This window comes from Protopterus annectens, chromosome 3.part0 (assembly GCF_019279795.1).
Source record: "Protopterus annectens isolate FY-2018-M chromosome 3.part0, PAN1.0, whole genome shotgun sequence".
Classification (NCBI taxonomy): domain Eukaryota; kingdom Metazoa; phylum Chordata; order Ceratodontiformes; family Protopteridae; genus Protopterus; species Protopterus annectens.
This window is the reverse complement of record NC_056731.1, coordinates 1189147073-1189164733: the sequence shown is the minus strand read 5'-3', so window position 1 is coordinate 1189164733 and position 17661 is coordinate 1189147073. Positions and strand designations below refer to the sequence as shown.

Genomic DNA, 17661 nt, shown 5'->3' with positions numbered 1-17661 from the left:
CTGACTGTTATTACATTACTATGTAGGATGGGGGAGCACACCTGACTATTTCTACATTTCTACACAGGATTGGTGGGGGCACACCTGACTGTTATTACATTACTATGTCAGATGGGGGCACACCTGACTATTACTACATTTCTACACAGGATTGGGGGGGCACACCTGACTGTTATTACATTACTATGTATGATGGGGGGGCACACCTGACTATTGCTACATTTCTACACAGGATTGGGGGAGGCACACCTGACTGTTATTACATTACTATGTAGGATGGGGGGCACACCTGTCTATTTCTACATTTCTGCACAGGGTCGGGGGGCACACCTGACTGTTATTACATTACTATGTAGGATGTGGGAGGCACATGTGACACTTGTACACATTTGCTATGACCGTACTGGTATGTCAGGTACTCCAATTCATTCTGTATTGCTAATTATCATGCTGACTAGAGGCATACAACAGATCGTGGCATTGGTTGCCCTACATATTATTCTCTGACTTCCTACCCTTCAGAACTAACATCTCACTGCCTGCCCTGCTGTGGTTTGTCTGTGTAGGCCTCGGGGGGAGGTTAACCATAGCCATCATTCAGGGGCCATGGCACAGGCTCTGTTTGGGTTTGTCTACACTTGTCCTGCTGGCTGAGACTGTTGTTGGGTATGTGAACCATCCTGACTGGCATGTGTGGGTCATATGGACATACATGTCACTCAGAACATTTCCTGCAATGGGTTTTGTCACCCTTTGTAGTACTGGCTACTATGATGACTCCATTAGGTGTTACAGATGTCATAGTGCCACTATGGGTGTCTACTGTCTGCTGCCATAACATTCAGCCATCCAATTCCCTTGCATGCTCACATCCATGCCATAGCTACAGGTAACGACACCTTCTACTCTATTTGGTAGTTGGTAGGTTGATTGACTTACCTTGAAGGTGTGCCAGACTTGTGGATGTTGCTGGAGGGCTGCCTATGTCAGATGCACATAGTACACTCCCTATACATGGTTGAGCACAGGTAGTGTCATGTTTGGCATCCCCTTTACTGTATGTGTGAGTCAGAGAGAGACGTCATTCCCTAGGTCCCTACTGTGCCACTGCATGTGCTATGCATTGCCTCTTTGCCACAGCCACTACATACTGGGCACGCCTCCATCTGTCTACTGGGGCAAGCTCAGGTTGTTCCTCCTCCGGGTCACTCTTTGCCTGTACAGGCCTTGACATTGGTGGGGGGCTGTGTGGCCCTGCTCCATGGTCTTCCTGTTGCAGCTGTTTCTGCAGGATCATATTGTGTAGCATAGCACATACCATAGCAATTTGGGTACATGTAGCTGGTGAATACTGCAAGACTCCATCGGATGTGTCCAGACACCAGAACCATGACCTGAGAATCCCAAACACACACTGTATTATATGTCTGGCCTGTGCTTGTGCCTCATTATGGCATTGTTGTTCAGGTGTGTGTGCATTTCTGATGGGTGTCATCAGCCACGGCTCCAGTGTGTACCCAGCATCACCCACTAGGTGACCATAGGGGATGTCACCATTGGCAAATCTCTGGTACAGCTACATCAGATGCCATATGTGGGAATCGGCATAGCTCCCAGGGCAGCCAGCACACATATTCATTATAATGCCCTGGGCATCACATATGACCTGGCAGTTGATGGAGGGGATGCCACTGCAGTTGATGTAGGCCCTACCCTGCTCACCGGGTGGTGCTTTGATACATATGTGCGTGCAGTCTATAGCACCCACTACCCCAGGGTATTCTGCTATTTGGTGGAAGAGACACATATTGCTGATCAACACCTCACGGGTGTTGAGGAAATATATGTGCTCACTGGCATGTGCTGACATGGTATCCAGGAACTGGTGGAATACTCTGGATGCTGATGCCTGTGAGATCCCCATGATATCCCCTGTTTTGCTTTGGGAGGTACCTGTGGCTAGTATACCTAGGCCTACACATACCTTGGTATCCACTGGGATGGGTTCCCCTCGGTCAGTTTGGTGTGTCAGGTGTGGCCAGCACAGCTCAACAATTTGCTGTAAGAGGTCTCTGTCCACCCTATAGCACTCCACTATCTCCAGCTCATGTAGCCCCTGGTAGGTTACCCTGGGTCTGTACACTCTTCTCCGTCGCCTCACTGTGGGTTGTTCGGCAGCATTCACATCCTCACCACCCTCAGCCTCTTGCACATGTTATTCTATGTTGCCTGCTGCAGCCCTTCTCATTTTGTAGGTTTGTTTGTTAAAATTTCCCTGCTTGTATACACCAGTGGTGTAAAGTGTGGGAAAAACCAAAGAGGAAAATGTTTGCTTAGTTTATAGCTGTGTTCTGGGCTGGGCTGGTCTGCTGCCTGTGTAATTGGCTGATTCTGATACATTTCACCTGCCAGCTAAGCTAGTTCTCCTTGATTACCTTCCTACTGCTGTTTTCCCTTCCCATTGCCTCCCTGTTTAAGCCCGTGTGCGCGCCGCGCAAAGAGAGTGCTCAAATGTGCACAGTGCTGTTATTTCCTGGTTTAACTTCTTTTTTCTTCCTGTAAAACCTGGTGCGCAGCGTGCATACCCGCTTTGGCTTTGTAAAGAGTGCTAGGCAGGTTTAGACACACCCCATAGCTTAGCTGTGCTAAGCTGGGAGCTAACCCGAGCCACAGGGCTCCAATCCATTTACAGTATGCCTGACACACACCCCCATGATGTCACCTACCTCCTAGGCTTGTACCAAGCTATTCCTACTCTTACACTGTTGGGTCCTGACTCACATGCTGGGGTGAACTGGGATTCACTATCCTTCCCCTCATTTGCATAGGATTGCCTGCTAATGCATAGTTACATGTCTCACACTGAGCCTCCCCTTTAGCAACAAGTAAGATAAGCTGAGATTTGTTTATAAACACCTTGATCAAGAATTGTGGAGAGGGGAGAGAATATGGCAATAAGTTGATAATTAGAGAGATCAACAGAATTTCCACCTTTGTGGATTGGTATAGTGTGGAACTTTTTCAGAGGGGAGGAACGGTGGATTCACTAATTGATTGGTTTATGAGGATGGAAACAGGATATGATATGGAGTCAGCAGCAGCTTTTAGGAAGAGAGGAGGCAGGTTGTCAGCTGAAGGGGAACATGGTTGAAGTTTGATAAGAAATTTTTTGATGTAGCTGGTTGGAATGGGTTTTAGTGAGAAAGGACCATTTTGCAGTTAGGGGTAGCATGGGGTGTGAGGCTGGTTAACCCATTTAACCAGAGATTCAAGGGTAAATTCAGTACTGCAACTTTTGTTTAATTTTCACAACTGTGGAATTTGCGTTCTGTTGGAACAAACAAGAAAACTATAAGGTGCTTGCAAACTGCTACCGATTAACTAAGGTTCTGTGAAGCAAGAACATGCATTCATGAAATTGTCAAAACAAAAATGGACTATTTTCAAACAGTGCAAACTCCACAACCAACTCACTCAAGAACTATGGGGTTTGCATTCATCAGCTTCTCACATATAAGGACCCCACACCACACAACCCCATGCCAGATTAACCCCAACATTTATTGCTCAATGTTTTCATGGCCATTTCATCAAATGTTTACCTGCTTCCAGTGTAACTCAAAACCCACTAAGTGATCCTTGTCTTCCTATGCTCACTGTCTTGGAACTGTGCACTGGCAGTCAAAATAAGATGAATAACTTCCACATAAGTCAAATGAGTCCTGATCACATTCTACAGATGAACCACCTACATAATTCCTAAAAATGGTGGCAGACATTACAGATTTTCCAGTAACAGTATTAATAAATGTTATTAGAGAAAAAAGGTACCAGCTATTTGAAAGGGCTCTGTAATTATATTGCTTCACAAAGGACCATAATTGTATAATACAATCATACCCTATCAGAAGAATTCAGGCCAATTTCTTTTCTTAGTCTCCTGGGTAAGGCACTTGAAGAATCATACTGAAGCAACTTACAAATTACAGTCAGATCAGCGTACCCTACTGGATGTATAGCGTGGATGAAGAATTTCTAAAAGAGCTGATACCTCTCATCCTCTTAGAACAAGAACTCTGTTCAAAGCCATGAATAATGGGGGGACGAAGGCCCAAAAATAGGTAACATTTTTAAACATTATTCTTACAAGCTTAGTAAGTTGATAGAATAATAGGTTTTCCATTAGCATGACTTTTCTGAAGGGTATAAAGTCTGAAACTCAGACGCCTGTTATTATTTTGTGACTTCCATTCTCAATGATTAGCCAATGATTTGTTAGAGAACTGCAATGTTATGAGCAACAGACCAAAAATATGAACAAAAATCTGGACAGTTGATAGGTATGAACCTCAGTGAAGCACATAATAAAAACAAAAAACAGCCACCATACTCATTAAAAGAACCTTCTAATCCCTTTCTCTTCACTAACGGTAGCTCATAAGTACATGTAATCAGTGAGGAAAAAAAAACAAATAAATAAACATAACTATCATAAGTTATTGCAGCAAAAGTAGTTACAAAGGCATGTACACAAACATGTATGAACATATAGGAGGAGTTGTAATGCTTTGCAGCATATATTTCTGATTTTTTATGTATTTCTTCATTCATTTGATCAAAATAAGACATCTAAGATGTACATAGTCAAGAAAGTCACAGTAACTGCTGGCCACATTTATGTGTGTATGTCTGCATGTATGTATGTATGTATGTGTTTGTGTGTGTGTGTGTGTGTGTGTGTGTGTGTGTGTGTGTGTGTGTGTGTGTGTGTGTGTATGTGTGTATGTATGTGTGTGTTGGGGGGGGTCTATGCATATGTGTCTGAGTGTATGTGTCTCTGTGCCTCCTCATCTCTGTGTACCCATGTCTCTGTATTATGTGTGTGTGTGCTTTCCCAGACCTCTCAAATGCTAAGAACACCTCATCCATGGACCCTGATAATATAGCAGATTGCTTGATTATCAGTGTCTAATATGGCCTGTCTGAGCCCTTACTTAACATCTGTAATTGAAGCCTTTCCATTGGTTACATTCCTGAAGCTTGGAAAACAGCCACTGAAATATCATTACAGAAGAGTGGCCTAACCACAGACCATGGGAACTTTATTCCCATTAGTGTCAATAAACTCATATGTAAAGCTGTGGTGCATATTATCTCAGAACTCATCATACCTGCCAACCTCTTAGCACAAGAAATATGGACAAAGCCATAAATAAAAGTGGGACAAAGGCCCAACAACAGGAACAGTTTTTAAATATTGCTCTTACAAACTCAGAAAGCTAATAGACTCACAGGTTTGACATTAGCATGGATTTTCTGAATTATATGAAGTCTGAAACAAATGTCTGTCATTATTTTTTAACTTTAATCTTTAATGATTTGCAGCTAATTTGCCAGAAAGCCACACTTTTTTTGAAAAACGGACCAAAAATATGAGGCAAAAATCTGGACATCATGCCAAAATCTGTATAGTTGAGAGGTATGGAACTCATTAATATGGACATTGAAAATCTCTTAACCCTGCTCCATCATCAATTTAGATTTGTCAAAGGAAGGTCCTGCCACTTTAATCTCATTAATTTCTTTGAAAAAGTAATTGAAATAGTGGATAGTAGTTATGCAGTACATATAGCATATGTGGACCTGGCCTAGGCCTTTGACACTATTCCCCATGATGATATTATTAATAGAATTATAAATCTGAATATAAATCCATATGTTGTGGAATGGATAGATAATAGGTTGCCTGAAAGAATCCACATGGTTAGAGTCATAGGTGCCACTTCTGAGAGCAACAAATTGCCCAGTTGTGTACCACAGGCTCAGTGTTAGGCTTTCTCCTATACGTCATCTGTTTCTCAGACCTTCAGGCAAACACTCCTGGCTTATGGTTACCTAAGTTTGCAGACAGGTGTACATTGGGTGTTGTTATTTGATCTTCCACTGACTCAGAATTGCTCCAACATGGGTTAGTCCATGTTAACAATTAGTGCAATGACAACAGACTCAAATTAAATGAGAAAAAATGTAGCATAGTTCATATGGTTAAACAAGACATTTTCACGTGCCATATAGGTGACACACCCCTCCAGTCAGACACTGTCATATGGGATCTAGGCATTCTTGTTAATAATTCCTTATCATTTAACCATAATGTCTACTCAGTTATACAGAATATCCTCTGATTGCCTTGTCTAATTTCCAAAGATATCTCCACTAGATACAATGAAGTCTTGATTTATTTTTTCTGATATCATATCAGACCCACTATAGAATGTAATGTACCTTTTGTGATGTATTTATTTAAACATATCATTCAACCTGAGAGGCATCAGAGATTCATAACTAAAAGGACAGTGGTTTCAAAATGTTATCAGGACAGATTGACATCCAGCTCTCTGTACTTAATCCCTCCATGGAGATCTGTGTCTAGCCTTTTGAGCCATGAAAGATTCAACCCTCTTTGACCTCCTATTCCTTCACAGAACAAATGGTACCTGAAATACGTGGTTAAATGAACTAAGTTGTCATCAACTACTAAAAAATGCACATTGGCATGACAGTTTCATATTGCACAATGTTCCCCAGCTCTGAAATGAGCTTCCTCTACGTGTTAAGCAGAGAAACCCCCTTGCCACATTCATGGTAAACCTAGATACTTATATGGACACCTTCAAATTCTCCCCAGGTATATCTTGTCTTGCCCTCCCTGAGGCTGGCAGAACCTTTTGAATAGGGTTTTTTGGCTGGGTTTGTAATGGCCTGCAGTAGTCTGATTACCTAGTACTTTCCTATGAACTTTTGAACGTGTGTGTGTGTGTGTGTGTGTGTGTGTGTGTGTGTGTGTGTGTGTGTGTGTGTGTGTGTGTGCGCGCACCTGACTTTCTGCATATGTATGACAAACCATACCTCTTTGAGTATGTGTATGTGTATGTGTATAAGTTATTAAATATTTATATAGTTTATATTCATCTTCCTCCAGCAACAATTTAGACATCCTGTGACATAAGGCAGGGAAAACTACTTCACATCAAAAATATAAAAAATATTTATTTACTGATAATGAAACAAATACAAAACAATTTAACAGGTAGCCCATTTTCTAAATGTGGTAATGTCCTCCAGAGTGAGCACTGCAGAGAAATAATATAATTTCCAGGGGTGGAGTCATTCAATTCTATTGTCCATTTCCCTTTAACATGTGCACTGTTAGGTGTTATTGCTTGCTTAATTCCCTCTGTGATTCAGTGGGTAATGTTGACAGCTTTTGATTTCCAGAAGGATACAGTAAGGGTTGAGGCCTTCAGTGGACACTAGCCCAAGGATGGCACAATGATTACTGCTTTATTGAGCTGCTGTTCATTGTACTGGCTTCTGGCAGGGTGATGGAATGGAACTATTGGCAATGATCAGCAGGTAGGTGGGTAGAAGTTAGGCAGCAGTTTCTGGTCACCACTAAAGTAAAAAAAGAAGTAGATGGGCCACATGCTCTCTCTGGGATGTGAGGGTTATGGGGCTATAAAGCATGATGTGCTGTTCTAGGGTGGTACACCCCAACGAATGATAGTAGCAGTATTCAGAACTCCAGATGTCTGGGAATGTGTATGCTGAAAACAAAACCACACAATACAAGTGTTGGTGAGCCTTGTAATTCACTACACAAAGAGTGACAGAGTACAAGCTATAGTGAAACGTTACGTATCAGTGGGACATGGGAAAAAAGCATAGGTGATTGTGCATCAAACTTAGGAAGCAATTCAAAGATCTAAGTTTTACTTAGACTGCTCTGTTATAAGACATACTCATACAGTTTGTTTTACAACATCACACACAGCATCCCACGTTTACAAATAACAGCCTTCCAAAGATGGAGTTTAATATTTTTTTGGAAAATTATGCAAGAGAAATACAGTGCACACCCTGCATAACAATAAAAATATGTCCTTACATCAGTCAGGCTTATAACCTGTGCCTCAGATTCTGATACCCAAATGTAGTAGTTCTGTCTTTGTCTTTGGATGATTTGGAAAGCAGTCCATTCAATCCTTCCTAACTCTGAGCATTGCTATGAAAACATCTGTCCGAAGGAATACTCTGAGCATTGCTATGAAAACATCTGTCCAAAGGAATACTCTGAGCATTGGGATCTATATTATAACATCGAATTTTATAAAGTTTGAATGTTATAATATCGAACCGGTTTTGTCGAAAGCTGAAAACAGCGAAGGAGCAGGACACCAAATTCTTTCCCAGGGAAAGAATTTGGTGGGCTGTTTCTGTGGCTTCGCTGTTTTCAGCGTTCGATATGTTGGAGCATTACGGGTCGGGTTCAGGTAAGTGTGTGATTGTGTGTAGGTTAGGGTTAGGGGGCGGTTTAGCTGAGTTAGGGTTAGGGAGCGGGTCAGGCAAGTGTGCGGTTGTGTGTAGGTTAGGGCTGGGGCGTGTTAGGTGAGTTAGGGTTAGGGCGCGGGTGAGGTGAGTGTGCGATAGTGACAGACCTTAGGGATAGGGTCGGGTTAAGGTAAGTGGATAGCTAGTAGTGTATGTAAAGTTTAGTTTAGGTTTAGGTGTAGGATTTTAAGTGTATGCGTGTGGATTGCTGTTTTTTATGTTTGTTTGTGTTGTGTGTATGTTTCTCGGAATAGCGATTTTTTTCCCTTGGAAAAAAAATCGCTATTCTGACTGTTCGTTGTTTGTGGATTTCGATGTTTAGGGTTCTATATTATAACATTCGATCTTTGTAGTTTTCGATGTTATAATATAGACCCGAGCATTGCTATGAAAACATCTGTCCGAAGGAATAGTCTGAACATTGCTATGAAAACATCATTATGTAGTGATTTCAGTCCTCAGATCATCCCAGTGATTTTCCAGAAAACCACAATATTTTAAGGAACAGACCAAAAATACGAGGCAAAAATCTGGACATTCTATGAAAATCTGGAAATTTGAGAGGTATGCTGCTACTAAATCACAATTACATCTTCGTTCCAGCTGGTGGATCTCCCCCTAGCTTTCTTGGTGAATGTTTGACTGTATTTTTTTCCTTAGCAAATACCAAGGCATAGGTGGTCAATGCATCTTTCGGCACTGCTTTTAGAAAGGCAAGTTCGAATTCTGATTCATTCATTTTTCTCCATCAACTGGCCCTCTAGTGCCTTCAAAGATTATTGAACCCAGGTCACTGGTGGTGGACACTGTTGCCCTTATCCCATGAAAGCAACTTGGTGATCAGTTCACCCACTGGCATCATTATCTGTATTATCAAATAGCTGCATGAGTATTTTACAAGGTATAATACTGCGCCCAGCGTATATCACTAGAGACCACCAAGTCACATAGGAGAATGTTTACAAAGATTGTGATACAATTTCTTTAGCTGTGTATATGTGTGCAGGTAATGATACAGATGCAAGTGTCACTATGACAACAAAAACGGAAAGCTCTCCATTTAGAACTTTATAACTATAATTACAGTCAATGCACTAATTAAAAAGGAAAAAGGCAAAGCTTCACTGAGACTTTATCCCATTCTTAGAGTAACATAAAACTGAAGGATTGCTAATCTCATATATTTTACTAGTAATTGCCATGCAGACATTTTTGTAACATCACTTCCATTAGTTCCCTTGTGTGTGTGTGTATTCTCACAAACATTATCTTCTCCAAGATATGATATAATAAACACATTACTAGTAGCAAAAGAAAGTGAATGACAACAGAAAAACAAAGCCACACTGTCATGTTTTCAAAATAAAACTAATTCCATTGAACTTGCCTTTTCCTTACTGCATAATTCAGATTGGCTGTACATATGCATATATTGACCATCTTGTCTGATTTTCAGACATGTCCTGGGATTCAGAAAAACACTCACTGTGATGTTGGTTAGCCTCCCACAAGTTTTGATCTGAGAGCTTGGGGTTCAGAACTCATTATCAGTTAACGGTGCGAAAACTCAGTGCATCTGATTACTTATTCCACTCACCACCAGCACAGGACCAGCACTGAGGGACAAAAAACTGCAGTAGGACCTATGGAGCCAAACAAACAAGTTTGCAGCTTAAAGGTTGTATGCACCTCAGAGCATGCATATGTGCTAAGAAGAGAGAATAAGAGAAATGGAGCCTGTTACTTCCCTAGTATCACTGAACAGCTAAAATTTGTTTTTTGAACAAATAAAAGGTCAAAATGTTAAATATTAGTAGGAAAAGAGAAACAGCAGGGAAAGGAAACCACATGAAGGAAAACAGAATGGGAGGGAGAGGGGAAGGAAGGTTTGCAATTTTTTTTTTGTAAACTTGTCTTTTTCTTTTTTTCCCCAAGAGCGAAATCTGGGAAAGGATGTAACGGAAAGTAGAAGGTGTGGAAAGTCATTGATTGTAGGTCACAGAGCAAAAACACAAATACATAATAGAGACAAAGACTGACAGGGGAGATGATGACATGCAGAAAGAGGGGAAGACAGTGGAGTGAGAGGCATCATACAAACAAAGGGAAGATGCTGGTGATGAGGAGGATTGGACAACAAACGGGAGGTCAATGACACAAAAGGGGAGAAACACTGCGATGGGAGATAGGGTGGATATGGTGTTGTTTACGGATCCACTTGTGTTAACCCCACAGAAAGGTCAAAGAATCCCTGTCCTCCTTCCCAACTGGTCCTGCCTGAGATGCTGCTGGCAGGAATGCAAGACTGTAGATGTAAGATGAGCCTTTCCAGGAGGTTGTTGCAGGAATGCATCTACTGGTCCACTAGCTCCCCAACTACTTCCATTAACTCCCTGTGGGTAGCATAGTTATCACCCCTGGCAGAGTTACCAGTAAGAATGATTGAGTTCACAGAGGAAACACCAGGATTAGTAGACATTGTAACATCATTGCCCCCTGGTGCCGCCACTGGAGAGCAAGCCTTGGATGTTAACTGGGAAGATGGAGTGGCTGGCTGGTCTCACTATGGAATGGGGAAACCTGGGCCAACCATGGAAACTGCAATGAGATCTGTTGTATGGAACTGCAAAATAAAGAGGGAGAAATGACATAAGAAATACAACAAAATAAATAAATTAAAAAGAAAGGAGAGAAGTAGAATTTGTTATTAAATCAATGTATTTTCAGTAGAAAACATATTTATATCTAATGATGCCATCCAAATTATAACTGTGGTCTGTATGAGTAATGATATTTATTGTAGTTATCCACAGACACCCATGCAGTGAATGTCAGGTCAGCAATGTGCAAGTGCTATATAGAAAACAGATGACCAGTCTGTCTGGAAAAAAATCATTGTTGGGAATATGAAATGCAGGAACTTGATGCAGAACTGCAGTGTGCTCCTAGAATCTTCATCAGAAATGCCCCAGGTGTGAGTGTGTGGGTGTGTGTGTGTGTGTGTGTGTGTGTGTGTGTGTGTGTGTGTGTGTGTGTGTGTGTGTGTGTGTGTGGTATTGTGGGGAATGCATACTTCTTAACTGTGTAGTATACTGCATATCACTAAATGTGGTTTCTTTTGTTGTGCAGGAATATCAGGGTACAAAAAATGGAGAGCATCTGTACAACGGAAGGTCTGTCTTAGTATGTTCTATCACTATAAGCCATGCTTTCCATTTCTTCAGTGGGAGTAAAGTAATGTTGATGCACCTTACTTATTGCGGGTATTTTCATTTGGTGTCTTTACAGATGATATACTGCCTGGCTCCTACTATGAATGTAGCACTGCTTTTGGGTGGAAATGAGTCTGACTCTGACAATGATGGTGATGAACAATTGGCACAGTCCAGAAAGAGTGTTTGGATTGTACTCGGGGAATGTCGACTCCAGATCCCTTATCCAATCAGTGGACATGGTCTCTGTTCCTGTGGAACCCACTACAGATACGCAGGCTGAAGATAACAGATCCATATGGGAAGTTATGTCACCCCCTATGGCACATGCCACATTGTGTCACATTGTCTGCCACAAGCTCAGCTGGGAATAGGGAAAACAAGTGCTGTCAGGCTGCTGGTGGGCATACATACCATGCGTATCTTCTCTTGAACTTTGCAGAGTTGGTTTGTGTCCTACATTGTGTGTAAGATGACCTGAGGAACTGCATGTCCTGTATATGTGAAATGTTAAATATGTTGCTTTGGTAGGTTGCAGAACTAAGGACACCCTATACCCACATGACATGTAACAGGCACTTGTCACATTCACATGGCCTTCCCTCCTTTGCCTCCAGTGTGGAGGGATGTCATAGGCATGGGAGGCCAAGGTCATTCACAATCAGCACTTCTACCTCACTATTTAGAGTGAAGGTATGTAGAGTCAAATGTGATGTTTGGAGGATGCAGTGCGGGGCTTGTGCTTTGGGCATGTCCAGTTTAACACATCATTTGCATTTATAAATGAAGGAAAGGACTTTTTAGTACCTGCAACTATTCCAGGAGAGAGGGTTCTCATGGATGGGAGTGTGCAATGGATTCCAGCACTTCTCCTGTGGAGCACTCTGTCCTTAAGAACACCCTGCAGTGCGGCAACATCTGTTGAGGCTGTGTTCCCAGTATTCGAGGAGAGAGGGTTCCCATGGATGGGAGTGTGCATTGGATACCTGCACTTGTCCTGGGGGCTCTGTCCATAAGAACACTCTGCAGTGTGGCAATATCTGTTGAGACTGTGTTCCAGTAGACACTCACACAATCAGGTGCTGTACCCAGTTTCACACACACACACACACACACACACACACACACACACACACACACACACACACACACACACACACACACACACACACACATTTCCCATGGCAGACACTGTACACTGTGCCCCCATTTGTGCAAGTAATGATAACTGTGCGCAGCCATTTGTAATCTGTTACTTGTGTAGCCTATATCCGATGCACAGTGTGACCAGTCTATGCATGGATAAGTGCAGCCTGGTTGCAGGTTTGTATGCATCACTTCTATTGTTGTGGATATACTTTAATCTGACCCAAAGTTATAGGTCAGCCACTGTCTCTTAGCCAGTGCCATGGAATACTGCACTCACCTTCATCAGGCATGGTCCTCCCCTGTTGCTAGCTCCTCCACTATCTCTTCATCGTGCCACACACCACTACTTGGTGTGATGGGATATGTTAATCCTGCATGCATACTCCCTTCTACAGCTATTTCCTTAATATTATGTTACATAACATTGTACATAAAGAGAATATATTGCTAAACCTGCCAGGGCCTTACTTCAGGACACCACCAGATACATCCAGAGCATACAGGTGTCACTAATAAGATTACCTTGTAGAAAATCAACACTCATAATCCATTAATATAGGTCACATGTGTATCATAAGTAGGAAACATGGGTACTGCCTAGCTGAATTACAGATACATAGATTATACCTTGTGCATTGCAGAATATCTGGAAGTTGATGGAGTGGTAACCTTTTTATGGTTAGCATACCTTCTTTCCAGATCACCATGTGGCACCTTTATTTCAGTGTTGGTACAGCCTATTGCCTCCAGTACTAAAGGGAAACAGGCTATATCATAAAAGTCCCACATGGGGTTGCCTGTTTCATCTGTAGTACAGAATATCTCTGATGTGCTGCGGAATGACATTTAGGAACTGGTGGAGTATACCTGAGACAGATGCCTGGGACACCCCCAGTATGTCCTTGTTTGTTGCTGTGAACATCCCTGTAGTCAGTATTCTCACATAGTTTGGTATCCACTGAGATAGGGACTCCATGGCTCCCACCATCCTGCAGCTAGTGGTGATGCATCTGGAAAAGAATTCCCCTGCATGGAAGTGATTGCATGGCTCAAAAATGACCTTGTAGACAGAAAACAAAAGCCAGCAACTGTGAGCTGTGTAACTAATTTTAATTAGTTAATAAAAATAAAACACAACAAGAATGAACAGACTGGTTTCGGCTATGGTATTGACCTAGCCTTCATCAGTGTAATTTTACAGAGACATCTTGAAGTTCTTATATACATTTGAAAACAATTAGTCATAGAATTTCATTGGTGAGCTCATGAATTTTCATGAATGTACCAAATCATAAATATTCATTAAGACCAGGCTGGAACAGTCCACCTAATTTCACAATCCATTTTTTCTCTTTTGCATTTAATTTGCTGTGCCATCCAGATTTATTGGATCTGTCACCTACTATTTTATCAATGATGGTAAAATGAAACTTTGCTGTGGAATGTTTGAGGGTATGTATATAAAGGGCATTGCTCATTCTCTTGCATTTAACATCACTGAGGTGTTCAGAAATACGTAATCTGAGGGGTCTGGATGTTTGTCCTATGTAAAATGCATGACAACTGCAGGAAGTCATGTAAATGCTCCAATCTGTGCTGCAATTTGCAAAAAAACTTAATGTCAAATATGGTGCTGCAATTACTACTGGAAAATTGTTTGGTTTTCAACACATGTTTACAATGGCTGCAGTGGCCACATGGCATGCAGCCAACTAACTTGTCTCCAGAGATCAAAGTTTGAGTCATGTTATGATTGATGGAATCATAATGATGTTTATATTGGTTGAAATAAGATCCAAGATTTTTCCCTTTTCTAAATGAGAACATACAGGTGTCAGATAAATGTTGTGACAAAAAGTTATCAGCCAAGAGAATATTCCAGTGTCATCTGATGGCATCAATGGCTCTATTGGTATTCCTGCCATATGTGGTAATAAACCGTAAAGTGTTATTTGTGTGTTGTGATTTTTGTTTGTATTTAAGAAGGTCCTCTCTGTCTAAATTTGCAGCATTGCCTGATGTATGTACATAACCCATGCTGTAACCTCTTTCTTGAAACCTGTTGGACAAATCTTTGTGAAAGACTTCAAAGGTATGTTCATCTGAACAGATACATCTCATCCTAATGAATTGAGACTTGGGGATGTTTTTAGTGATATGTGCTGGATGAAAGCTGGATGCGTGGAGTAAGGTGTTATATTTTGGGTATTTTCTGAATACTTCAGTACGAAGAGTATTGTCTTCATTCCTGGTAACCAACACATCTAAATATGTGAACTTGTGTGGGTCATGGTTGATGGTGAAGTGTAAGCCCCATTTGTTATCATTGAGATACTCAACAAATTCCATTAAGTATTCCACATCAGACCTCCACACCATCCAGCAATCATCCAGATATCTACGCCAAATATCAATTTCCCCCAAGTAGATGTTATGTGTAACATCATAGATAATTTGTTCTTCTATGTATGCCATATATAAATCTGCATATATGGGAGTAAATGATGCAACCATTGCAGTGCCCCTTACTTGGAGATAACATTGTTGGGGATACAAGAAAACATTTTTGGTGAGAACATGTTCAGTTAAGCAGATGAGAAAAGTATTAAAGCCGGGTTTGCATAACTCGGATTTATGTAACCAGTATTCAATGGCATCAAACCCAGCCCAATGTGGAATGTTGGTATACAATGCACAAACATCCAATGTGCATAGCAGCCAGTGATCCTCAATTTGCATTTCGTTTATGATACCTAAGAATTCTGTGGTGTCCTGAATTCTGGATCTTACCCATCTCAATAATGGTTTTAAATGTTTGGTTAAAAATTCAGATGGTGGTTCAGTTAAAGAGCCATTACCTGCCACAATCGGTCTGTCCACACAGCAGCAGTGTATAATTTTAGTGTTATTAAGGGCATGGAATGTTAAAGGGGTGACAGGTGCAAAACCTTACACAGCCTGTTGCATATGCACATTTATTAATGCTGTGGCTACCTGTAACATCATTGTATTATTTCTCACCTGTACCTCCAAGATTTTATGGTGACCAGATTCACTGGAGCTAGTGCCTTCACTCATGGATTCTATATGTTTCTGAATAACTCTGCCATATTGTTTACCCTCATTTGTATTTACAGAGTCCTTATTTTAATAAAGTTGCTCTTTAACATGTCATTATACCTCTTTATCACACAATGCAGGCAGGTGTGTTACCCAGCCTACCCCTGCTCTGGCTCAGTGGGTCTATGAATTGCACAACCCATCACATGACCACTCATCTCTAATAGTTACTGACTGCAATGCGGCAAATGTTTTTGAATCCCTGGGATGGTACTGCTGTTGATGAATAAGTCCTAGTTCATTATTCTAGATTATATATTTAGCACTTGTGGCTTTAACATACCAGTAGCCAAATATACTGTTTATTAGGCTGAATGAATTTAGCGAAGGCATAATTTGCTCTCCTGCTGCCCTAGACATACTTGTAAAAGAGTTTGCTGTTTCAGGCCACTGTAGGATTAACTAAAGTCGTCAGAATGAAGAATGAATCGACTGAGTGAGGTTAGCTGCATTTTTCTCAGATATTATATGGTAAGTATTTTAAATAAAGTATGATAATTTGAATGAAAGAATTCTCCCACACAGCTTCTCTTTTGTACGTCAACAATACAATTCATTAGGTTATTCACAGCTTTTGGAGTACAGGTGCTATTATTTTATACTGCATTGTAATGAGTCATGAAATTATATGGTACTATATGCAGTTCAGTTCAGCACACAATACAGTGCATTTCATGTACTTATGAAGGATTTGAGTGGCAAAGTGTTACTTTAACCTTAAAATACAACTCATCAGGCTGTGTCATTCTGTTCAATATATAGGTGTATGTACACAGCTGGCACCTGTGTTAATGTGTTGTTTTGTTAAGAAAAAAGACAGAGTTAAAATAAATTAATTCATAAGCATTTCATTGGATTAAAATAAAATAAGGTTCTTTTGTGTGCTTAATAAATAGATATAGTGTAACAACTACTAATTAACCCCAAAAAACACAATGTCATGATCTTAATGGGAGCAGAATAGCTAATGTCACAGAGGTATCTAGACCTAATATTTGACCCTACCCTTTCCTTTACCACACACACAAATACACACACACACACACACACACACACACACACACACACACACACACACTCACACACACACACACACACACACACACAGACTTTTTAACTAATAAAGCCCTTGCTCAATTAAAACTATGTCACAAAACCAATCACCTCCTTTCACGTGCTGCTCATAGGGCATTTCTAAAATATTTTAATACCGAAACTTGGCCTTCCTTTTCTCATTATGCATTCAGCCCATAATATTCACAGAATACAGACTGCTGAGGAGAAAATCTGCAGATTCATTCTTTTCGCAGACCCCTGATACACCATTGCAATTTTCTTCAAAAATTCCATATGGCTTTTAATGCCTCATAGGGTCACTTTTCTTCTAAGTAATCTAATTTACAAAGTGCTAAAGCATGACCAATGCTCCCCCGTCCTTTAAACAGTGAAACTATCTTTACAAGACAACCCTTATGTACTCAGAAGTACACAGGAGAACAGCTTCACTCTAGTACGACCTCCATTTAAAACTGCTGTAAGTGAGACAGCATTCTCTAGACTGGAACTTGTTACATGGAACCACCTGCCTACAGACATCAAAAATCTAGTATTCATTAAAAGTTTCAAAGATGTACTTAAAGAGCATCTCTTTACTGAATCTAGCCACAAATGCTGCCATGACAATGCTTAGGTAACTTACCATCCCATATCATGAATACTAGAATAAATATAGTAAACTCTCGGCCTCTTAATGTGGTACAGTATAAGCAAATATTTCACATGTACTATA

At 40.9% G+C, this 17661-nt stretch overlaps 1 pseudogene; it reads left to right on the top strand.

Moving 5' to 3' along the window:
• Positions 1-10829: 10829 nt before the first annotated feature.
• LOC122797017 overlaps positions 10830-17661 on the top strand; it is a 144974-nt pseudogene continuing 138142 nt past the window's right edge.